This window comes from Pyrus communis, chromosome 7 (assembly GCF_963583255.1).
Source record: "Pyrus communis chromosome 7, drPyrComm1.1, whole genome shotgun sequence".
Taxonomy (NCBI): domain Eukaryota; kingdom Viridiplantae; phylum Streptophyta; class Magnoliopsida; order Rosales; family Rosaceae; genus Pyrus; species Pyrus communis.
The window spans coordinates 14,906,152-14,917,819 of record NC_084809.1 but is presented as its reverse complement, the minus strand read 5'-3'; positions in this window follow the sequence as shown (position 1 = coordinate 14,917,819).

The following is an 11,668-nucleotide window of genomic DNA, read 5'->3' as shown; positions in this document are numbered from 1 at the left end:
TGAGTAAATGTTTCTATATTCAAAGTTTGTATCGGAGATTTGATAATGATTAGTGTTTTTTGACAATGTGTGTTTGTTCAGTTCGAAAATTACAGGCCAATGTGGAGGCTAATTCCGACGAGCTCGTGAAGGTTGAGGAACAGATCAGCGCTGTTCCAAAATCGAAAAAAAAAAAAAAAAAAGTAATGAGACCCATAAACCCGTCACGAACTAGCCCGTTTGAAGCGGGTCAGGTTAGGACCAATTCTCGGCCTAGCCCGTTACATTTTAAAATGGGTAGGGTCAGGTTGCTCCAAATTTAGGCCCAGCCCAACCCTAGTAGGAAGACACGAACATTGTGTCTTTAAGACCAAATGATTTAAATGTATTAAGCCAAAAGACACAAAAATTATTTTTTGTGTTTGTAAATTAATAAAAAATTATGATTGTTGATATCTATACATAGTGGCACAACTTGTGTGCTCAAATTTTAATAGGCACAAACACACTTTCTTGAAGACACCAATTAATGTGCCCTTTTGTTTAGGAGACACATTTGAGATAGTTTTTGTGTTCTATGACATTTAAAAGCACAAATAGACATATGTGCTCAATGAAATTGAAAAGGGCATAAATCAATTGTGCTCTTAGACCATTTTCTTTGTAGTTTAGAATTAGGAGTTTAGCAGCAGATTTGTAACAAAGACGATAGACGCAACATACCTAGCATCGAAACCCTTTTGTTTAGGAGACACATTTGAGATAGTTTTTGTGTTCTATGACATTTAAAAACACAAATAGACATATGTGCTCAATGAAATTGAAAAGGGCATAAATCAATTGTGCTCTTAGACCATTTTCTTTGTAGTTTAGAATTAGGAGTTTAGCAGCAGATTTGTAACAAAGACGATAGACGCAACATACCTAGCATCGAAACCCTTGCATAAAGCCATCACAACCAACAAGGCCACACAATTGTTGTAGCGACACAAACTAAATTGAAAAACAAAATTAGAGTCTATGACATGACGTGTCTACATTGGAGATGCATGTGCATAATTGGCAAGAGGTGTGGTTAGTAGGGCCATGCTAGCCTACCACTGTAGCCAGGATAAACACACATAGAGGTCTCTGTGTGTGTTGGGGGAGGGGGTGTGGAAGGAAGCCACCATCGTTGTCGTAACGCCATGTGCGCATAAATTTGCAAAAGATTTGATACAATGAGCAACTAATAGTTTCTTTCGGCCGGTGTGGGTCATAATTTTAGTAAGAATAATGGCAATGACATATGGGTGGTAGAGACCTCTGTGTGTTTGTGTTGGGAGAGGAGAAGGATGGTGGCGGTGGTGGGAGGGGTAGAAAGCCACCATCATCGTCGTAACGCCGTGAGCCCATAAACCTGCATAAGATTTGACAGCACAACAAGCAACCAATAATTTCTTCTAGCCAACGTGGGTCGCAGTTTTAGCAAGAATAACGGTAATGACATGGGTGGCAGAGGTCTCTTTCCGTGTGTGTGTGTTGGGGGGGTAGGAAGCCACCATCATCGTTGTAACGCCATGAGCCCATAAACCTACAAAAGATTTGATAGCACAATGAGCAACCAATAGTTTCTTCTAGCCGGTATGGGTAGCAGTTTTAGTAAGAATAACGACAACGACATGAGTGGTAAAGGGTTTGCCAAGCCAAAGCCATTGCCGTTATTGCATTGCCATAGCCCCCCATCACCATGAATCTATAACTTAAAGGTTGCACGATAGTTTCCCAGGGCAAAGCCCTAGGAAAGCCCAATCCATTAGGAGAAACCACGACTTCAAATCTGCACACCAACCATGGCAACACCCTTTATACTTTAGGAGCAACAAAATTAACCCATTTTCATAAAACAAAAAAGGCCAAACTCAACCAAATATAATGAAAGATAGTACATCCGAAGATTTCCTTAAAGACAAAAATCTGGAAGATAGCTATACTAAGTAGTGTTGGAAACAACATAGGAAGAAGTGGAAACAAGAAAGAAGATGACGCGAGAAGGGGTGGATGGTTGGGGCGGCGGGAAGAGTGAAAGCATAGGGGATGAAGGAGATGAAGGGACAGAGGGATAAAAGAGGGGGAGGAGGACATCAGGGAGGAGGAGAAGGAGAGGCTAGGAAGGAGGGTAGGGCTGTTACCGGCCCTAAGTCGGAGAAATGGGTCAACGACTTTGAAAATTCTAGATTTAGGATTTTAGGCGAAGGAGGTGGAGGGTTGAGTAGAGAGAGAAAGTTCCCGGGTTCCTTTCTTTCTTTGACTTCTTCGAACATTGTCTAATAAAAATGAAAAAGGGTACTTTGATCCAAGTTAAAAAATTGGAGCTGCTGTTGGATTTAGCCCAATTTTCCAATTTTTCAACTTTAATTATATTTCTTGACTTATGCATCTTTACTCAAAATTTTAATTTGAATATTTATTATTTAAATTGAAAATCTAACCACCTTCATGGAAAATAGTTAAAAGAAAATTTATATGTCATCATATATGATACCTATACCATAGGTTGATAAGATGCATTTATCCTGTGATATAGGTATCTACGAAAATAAATAAAAATTAATCTACCTATCATCCATGAAAATAGTTCAAAGAAATTTCATCTTCCATACATTTATAAATCCATACTAGTAGATATGATAATATATATACCAAATAGGGGCGGAAACTTAATGAAAATAACGATGAGGGCAATTATACCAAGGGCAATAATGATCAGGATTGAATGAACTGTTAAATGTATAATTCATGGAATTATATGAAATTTGAAGAGGAGGATATCTTGGATTAAAGATGCCATGGAATCAACTATTATAAACAAATAGAAAGAATTGAACAAATGATTGATTAGTGTTTACCTTGAATTTGAGATACTTGATGAATTGACTGTGAGTAAAAATTTTATGCCAATTAAAATCAGTTTTTATGAAAATATTCTTCACAATGAAAATAATGAATTCAAAGTAATGATGCAGATATATTTGAAAATAAGTTTTATTGAAAACTTACTTAGAGACTTTACAATTGATTTACTAACGATTGGGCCAGTAAATGGGAAAATAACTTATGAAAAGGATAATGGTGCACGCAGGCATCCTTGACATTTGAAAATTAAAATGTTTACAAATTTTGAACTGAGATATTGATAGCTAAATATTGCTTCTATTCTTGTATTAGAATACACAAAAGTTTCAACCTCATCCGAATGAAGCTTGAGCCTTCTTTTAATAGATTGGGATGAATGGAATGATTGAGGCCGAGAATCTTGCTGTTTCCTGAGCTGGAGAGTAATGATTAAAGTTGATAACTATTGATTCACGGTGGTATCATTGAAAAATGGAATGATTGTTTGCTTTTACTGTTGATGAATAGTGAAAAAAGTGATTTTACTATTCATGAATAATAAATTATCTGGAATGATTGCTGATAATTGCTACTGCTTTCGGTGCTGGAACTAACACATTTCCTATTGGAATCACATGATGGATGATTGTTTAATCACATAGATTGATTACAATTCACATGGGTCTAGGGAATCCTGAAAATCTGCCCACTTAGCTTTTTGGTTGGATAAATAGGCTAATTGTTGGGAAGATGCATCTGAAAAGTCAGATTCTGAACCTTCGTCATGGAGTAAAGTTGCTTCTGCCATTAGCTATTGGGCCAAATCCTTGAGCTGGGAAGATTTTTCTTTCTTCTTTGAACTTGTTGACTTGGATGATCTGGTTGTTCATTTGAGGGATGGGGATGAACTAATGTCTGATAAAGATTGTTCTGGAATAGTCGGCAATGCCATTGTTGGTTGTGCTGGAATAGCTGGAATTGTTAAGATAACCGGAGTTGGAGTGATGGGAAATTCTGAGATGACCAAATTGATGATCTTCTGATGGTTGAACTTATCCCACTATTTGACCGATCTTGAGCGGTAGACTTCTGTTATTTCAACTTCATAATCCACGAGACTTTGTACTTGGCCATGAATAATGGAAGAAGTGTAATCCTGTAGTTGAACCGGCTTCTGTCAAATTTTGTTTGCAAACCAGCTGGAAGGACTTGCATAAGTTCTTATGGTAGAAGACTGGCTGTTGGACCATGAATTGACCATCATTTTGGGAACCATGCAGGAAAATTAAGTCTAAAACTTTTGTCAAAATTAATAAACCATGAATGATTAAAGTCTTATGTTTGATGGAGAAAAATGCTAATCTAAGCTTGAATATAATCAAAATAATTGTAATGGTTATTGGGAATGAGAACATACTGGGTATGAAGGGGTTTAGTATAATAAAGAAGGAGTCCCCAATCTGATTCAATTAAAAACTTTCCAATGTGTAGAGAATGATAAAGGATTTTGTTTTCATGAGTTTTGCTGTGAAGTGGTTTAAAGGAAGTGGAATCAGTCTCACTAAGAATGGCTTGGTAGTATTTGAGGGTTTTATATGATTCAGTAGGCTGATAATGAAAATTAGGAGGAAAAACTGTTATGGCTATTTTTTCTGGTGCTTGTTCTTGATGAATGTTGAAAAGGGTACTGAAAAGATATTCATTGGGGTTTTTCTTGACATATGGTGATGTTTTAGTATAACTCGCTGATTGAGATGATGAAGATGAGTGAGTTGAAATTGAATATGGATCATGTTAACTGACTAATGTCGTTTGGTAGTTTGGACGGGGTGTTTGGTAATTTGGTCTGAGGTTTCCTATTGTGGAACCTAAGGGAGTGAATCTGTTAGTAATGGCTAAGGCCGACGAAGAATCTGGGCTTGATTCTTATTTTACTGGTGGTGGTAATAAAGTGGTAGGAAGCCCTCTTTGATCAGTTCTTTTTTCTGTCATTCTTCCTCTGCAAAAATTCTCTGGTTAGGAAATCAGAAATGCAATTTTGGCTGCCTTTAATATATTCAATTTCAAAATAAAAAATACATAATATGGCTTGTTATCGTGCAAAAATCTGTTTTGATGCAATGTTTTGAACATGTTTTTGTAAAACATGTTTTGCATATTTGCAATCGACTCTAACTAAAAACTTTTGATTTAATAAATCATCCTGAAATTTGCTAATGCATAATACTATAGATAATATTTCTTTCTTAATAGTATTGTAATTACTATGGGCTGGATTCCATACTCTTGAATGGACACGAACAATTTGTTTAGAAGATTCGGAAGGAATGGACTGTTTGAGAATACCTCCATAACCAATTTCAAAGGCTTCGGTTTCAACAATTTTGAATGAATTGGAAGTTGGAATGCCAAGACAAGGCAAAGGCGTAACATGTGATTTGATTTGTTTGACAACTGAAGTATGAGTATGAGACCAAGGTGAAGGATTTTCTTTGAGACGATCAAATAAAGGTTTGCATTGCTGTCTGAGATGGGGATAAAATTCTACAACATAATTTAAAGATCCTAAAAATCTCTGTAATTGGGTTTTGTCAGTGATTTCATCTGCAAATTTATCTGCAAATTGAATTACTTTGTCTATTGGTTGAATGGTTGACTAGTGAATACTGTATCCTAAAAACCTAATCTTAGTTTGGAACAATTTGATTTTGGTTGCTGAGACAACTAATCCATTGGACTTAATTATCCTAGCAAACATGTTTAAGTGCTTCCAATGCTCATCTATCGATTTGGAATAAATGAGGACATCATCAATATAAACAATTGAGAAATGACTGTATTGATTGAATATTTCATTAATGATATTTTGAAATTCACTGAGTGCATTCTTAAGGCCGAAAAGCATTACATTCCATTCATAATGACCAAAAGGGGTGACAAATACGGTTTTGTATTTATCATGCTCATGTATTTGGATTTGCCAAAATCTAGACTTCATGTCAAATTTCGAAAAGATTACAGGTTGATTAAGTCTCTTAATTAAATCTCTTTTGTTGGGAATTGGATATCGTTTCCATTCTAAGACTTCATTAAGAGGTTTGTAGTTGATGACTAACCTAGGTGTTCCTCTTTCCAATTCAGCGTTCTTTTGGATGTAGAAAGCAGGACACGACCATGGTGATTTGCTTTTTCTAATTATTCCTTTATTAAGAAGTTCTTGGATTTCTGTTTTGCAGAATTCCATAACTTCTTGACTCATTTGAATTGGTCTAGCTTTGGTAGGTATTTTCTTTTCATCAAAATCCTTGTTGTAAGGAAGTTTGACAATATGTTGTTTTCTGTGCCAAAAGACGTTGGGAATATCGGAACAAATTTCATTAATAAGTTTCTTTTGAAAGTTGTCAATGCTTTGTAACAAAGATTTGTTTGTTAATTGTTCTTCAATTCTTTTGTAATTAATTTCTTCTTTTAAGAAATTAATTTGTTGTGATTTGTTAGTAATGAGATTGATGGATTTGGATATATTAACCTACTGGAGTTGTCATAATTTTCTAAGGTCTGTATCTGTATAGAATCCAAATGTTATTTTTTGTCCTAACATTCTAGTGGTTATACGATTATGGAGAACCTTTAAAGGATATAAAAGGGCTAGAAAAGGGAGACCTAAGATGAATGGATCAGAAATGTTTTTTATTAGAACAAATGGGGTTTTAAAACAAACATTATTTTGACAGACATGGGCTTTCTGAATTTCGTATTTTAATTGCATTGGTGATTGGTTTGCAACACTAAGTATCTCTGTTGATTTATGAAAATACTTAGTAGGAATTAATCCTTCTTGGATACAATTCAAGTCTGCTCCTAAATCAATCAAAGCAATTGTTTCTAGGTGGAAATCTTCAATTATTATTTTGATTTTAGAATACCATTTATGGATTCTTATCTTGTCTGATAATCCTAAGATTAAATCTTTTGATGACTTTTCTTCAGACTAAGAATCTGAATTGATTTGAGGAAGAACTATTGTGCTCTCCGTCATTATTATTGGCAAGTGTTTGTGTCTGAACTCTACTGAGATATGAACGAATTTCTAGGTTTTTTGATTTTAGAAACCTAATTTCATCTTTGATTTTATTGACTTCTCTTTGTAAGTCCTTAACTGTAATCTCTTTCTTAGACCTATTGAATCTCTCTAGGGTTGTGCCAAGGCTAATTTTTTGGGATACTTGCGGTTGACTAGTATTGGTCTCTTCATGGGAGACTAGTTTCTTAAGTTTCTTTAAATAAAATTACTTTAATTCAGGGTCTTCTGCTTTGCTAATCAATTCAATAAGAAGATCTTCTTGTTCTTCTTGTTTATTGAGAACTGAAATCTTTTTGCAACAAGTGTTAGTGCATCCTATTTTGATGTCGGGTGATGAAAGATTACGTGATGAATTGTTGGAAGAAGATGAATTAGAACTTAAATCATTTTCGGATTGACTATGGTATGTGTCTCTTAATACTAGGACTTGGATTAATTGGGCTTTCTCTTCCTCAGAGATTTTTAATTGGTTGATTGTTTTCTTGACTCTGCATTTGTTGGCATAATGACCGAATTTACCACATTTGTAACAATTTCCTTTCCTTTTTGTTCTTGTTTTTTGGAGTGGAATTTTCCTGAGGGTTTCCTTTTCCACTTATTAAACCTAGGCCTCTCGTAAAATTTATTTGTTTCAAGATTCTTATTTTTGAATTTATTATATTTGGGATGTCTCCTACTGGAGTATTTATTTGGGTACCTATTGTAGGTTTTTGATATTTTCTTTTTGTTGAATGGAGCAATAGGAGGTAATCCATATTGTTCACAGAATGTTCCGAATTCGTATTTGGCTATTGATTTGTCTTTATTAACTTGTTTTGAGATCTTCATATCTATACACATTTTCAATCCTTCCTTTTGGATAATATTAATTATATTTCCATAAGTAAAGGTATGATATGGTATGATACCTTCTTCATTAACTAAAACGTTCCTATTTTATGAGCAAAAAGGTTTGGTAACCCATTGATGAAATTTTCTTTCCAAAATGGTTGATTACTATCTTCTCGGAGTATGACTTTGGACATGAAAACATCTTTGTACCACCTAAAATCATTTAAGGTGGGATATCGTAAATTGCAAAGTTGGTCATGAATTATGGAAGTGACATTACTAGGTGTTCTTATGAAATGTTCAATAATGGTAAAGAGTAATGTGTTGACTGCATCTAGGACTCTTTGTCCTATATGCTCATCAAAGATGGGAATTCCTTCTTCATCCTTTTTAACGGCATTTTTTTTATTTCATTTCGTGATTGTTCAGTGAGATGTTTTTCCCACCAGGAATGAAGCATTCCTGTGAATCCAGTGACCAAAAGGTCGACGACTTGTGTTTGACTAAGATTATGATTGGTAATATAACTCTTAGCAACCATAGAGATGTGTTGTAGTTTATTCAAGAGTTCTTGTTCTGATTGATAAACCATCTATATTCCATTCATAGAGTTTATCAGCTGAGACAGAGAATTGATTTTGAATGTTTCTTTCCTCGAACTGAATATCCGGAGGTGTTGGCCTTGGATACCAATTTTTGGTAAGGGTGGTTGGATTGACTCTTTTGTTTGTGATTTGTTTCAATTCAAGATTATGAAAAGCTTGTTCTACTTTCCTAATGGAATTGATTTCAGTTTCATTTTCTGAATCCCATAGTGTAGAAATTGTTTCTACCTGAGACTTATTTGGATGTTGTAAAACATTGACTGTTTTTTCTTGTTTTAATTCATATAACATTTGTTTTATTTTTTGGCTTGTGGATATTGTTTTTAAGGCAATGGTGCTAGATGAAGATTCTAGGAAGTTGACCTATGGTTGTCTTCTCTGTGGGGTTTTTGGTTGAGAAAGCTTATCTATTTCGGTTTCAATTTTGTCTAATTGTTTTCCTATGGTATGTAGGCTTTGGTTTGTAAAATTGTTTTGTTCAATGATTGGCTTAACCCCTGCATCTTCTTTTGGAAGTTTTAAAGGAGTGGCTGGTATTTATGTATTAGCAGTTGAGATCAAAATTGTTTCTTGTGGAGGGTGACTAGAAGAGACTAAGGTTTTGTCTTCTTTTACCCAATTTTCTTTGGTGATGACTTCTAATTTCTTTTCAGACTAATAGTACTTTTCAACAAAGTCGAAGAAAAATACTTCAAATCTGTGTGTTTCCATGAAATTGGTCCATTTATCATAAATGTCCAATTTTTGTTATTTGGTATATTTGTTTTGGAAAATATCTCTATGGGGAATGTTTTCTGTTGCTTCGATGGTAGCATTAAGTTTCTTCCATTGAATTTTGAATGGTTTATTTAAGATGAGTAATTGATGGTTGACTTGACTTGCGTCAAAGTCTAAAGCTATTGGAGAAGTTTGTTCTCCTTGGTCTTGAGTACTAGGTTGGTAAACTGGATGGATAACTTGAGAAGTTGTCTCTATTGATTTTAATTTGATATTAATCAAGTCATTGATTAATTCTTACGGGGTGACAGTTGACTTTGTTTCTACTACCTTTAATTTTTTGTTGATTAAAGAATTGATGAAATCTTGGTCTTGGCCTACCATGCTAGCAGACGTGGATCCAGTGAAAGAATTCCTACTGGGAGCTAAGGAATTATGTGAGTGAGCAAATTCGTGTGAGTTGACACTTGAAGCTCTGGCTGGACGATCAAAGTTGATTTTAACTGTTCCATCAAAATATTGTTCTATGTTGTCTAGGTTAACTAGACTATTTTGGACACTAACTAGTTTACTTTCATTGATCAAGCACCAATCTGAAGATAGACTGATATCTGACCACCTAATGGTTCTGGGTATTTTGATGTTGGCGTTTTCTTGATTAGTTTGGATTAGGAGTGTATGGTCTCTTGGACTTTTGACTAAGGCTTGAAAATTCATATTTGTTCCTGTGACTTTGCAGTAAACTCTAAAAATTAAGGCTAATGGTTGGACTCCTTCAAGGACTTGGTACCCTGAAGTTTTGATGTTTAATGTGAGTGCCTTCAGCATGTGAGGATCTAAAAGACTTATTGTGAGATTTGGGAAACAATCAAAATGTATTGGTCCGTTGTAAAGACTTGACTCGATCATTCCAAGAATACTATCACTGAAATTAGTGAATCTTGCATCTCTTAGACATAACAAAATAGAGGTATTGAGGCCTCTTCTTGTTAAAGGCTTGACTGCTATTTGGATTAAACCAATGTGAATGTAAATATAATAGTCTTTGCGATGAGTTTTTATTTGATCAGGTGTAAACAATTGGCAAGTTTCATGTTCTTTACTAAGAGCGTAGGCTTTTTCAACTGTTTTGACATGGTGTTCACTTCTAGAAAAGGCTACTGACCATTTCTTTTTGTAAATATTTTTTGATGAAACTTTGGGGATATTCCAGTCTCCAAAGTCGACACTGTCATCTGTTTGAAATTCTAACTTTTGTTCTTCATTTACTACATCTGGAATTGTTCCTAGATTGGTTCTAGAGCTAGTGCTGGCCATTGAATTGGATCTAAATAATCTACTCATATTATTCAAAACACAAACTTACCGAACATAAATCCTATTGACTTACTTTCCTCAAGTATTTGCTAAACTCTCTCTCCGCTCATGCCAATCCTATGGACTTATTGTTTGGACCACGCCTTATTGTTTGGTTTGAGAGTAAAACAAGACAGCTTAGAAGATGAATAATATATATATATATATATATATATATATATATATATATATATAGTACCAGCCAAATAGATTAGTTAACACAGTTAACTTATAATAAAGGTTGACGAAAAAACTGAGATACGAACTAGGGCAGGAAAAAGGAGAAACAATATTTAATCCTAAAATTGATTAAAAGAAAAACCTATAAATAAAGGATGATATTTATTGAACTTTTTTTTTGTTTGAACAAACGATATTATCTACACTAAGTGTGACTGGACTAGCTAGGATTATTGTCCCATGTTTGGTATGCTTGGGGGACTAACTTAAGTGAGACTAGCCCGGACTCATGTGGACTATCTCCCTTGCTAGGTCTTCTTAGCAAAGCCCCTCGAAAACCATGAGACAGCTATGACCTGCTTTGCATCTTTTACGCCGCTTGGCGTCCTCTCTCTGTGAAGACCTTGCTTCGTCTGCGTTGCGTCCTCTCTCCAACGAGATCACAATACCACACCAAGACCATTCCCTAGTTTCAAATCCGAGAGAACTACGACGATATTCTCGGCGACCTGACCAAATTGCAACTGCATAGAGCTCCAACAATGACTTCTGTGCTGTAAACCTCCGAGGAAGGTCCTGCTCTTGCCGTCGTCCGATTCCTCTGAGCTCGCCTAGGCCCTCGCTGTTAAACAAACAAAGAGAGCTTGACATATTCAAATTTACCCAGTACTCAAATTCCCAAATTCAATTCAAACATGCAAATTTGAGGTTTGATTGCTGCTGACTACATTTTGTTTCTACTAATTGAATTTTTTGTTATGTGGGGTATTTCGGTTCTCTTGATTCATTGGAAAGATTCAATTCTGGGTTGTAAAATGTAATTTGAGGTTTTCAATTTGATTTTTTGGTCATGCACATACAAGTGAAAGATTTGATTTTTCCAGAGTGGTGATCATCTAGTTATGATTTTTCTGGAATTTGGATGTTAGGATTTGGATTTTGTAGAAAATGTTGACATTGGGGTTCCATTTTTTTGTATTTGTATAAAATTTTGTTATTATCCTGTTTCTTAGTCCGACACTATACTAAATGCTTCACTAAG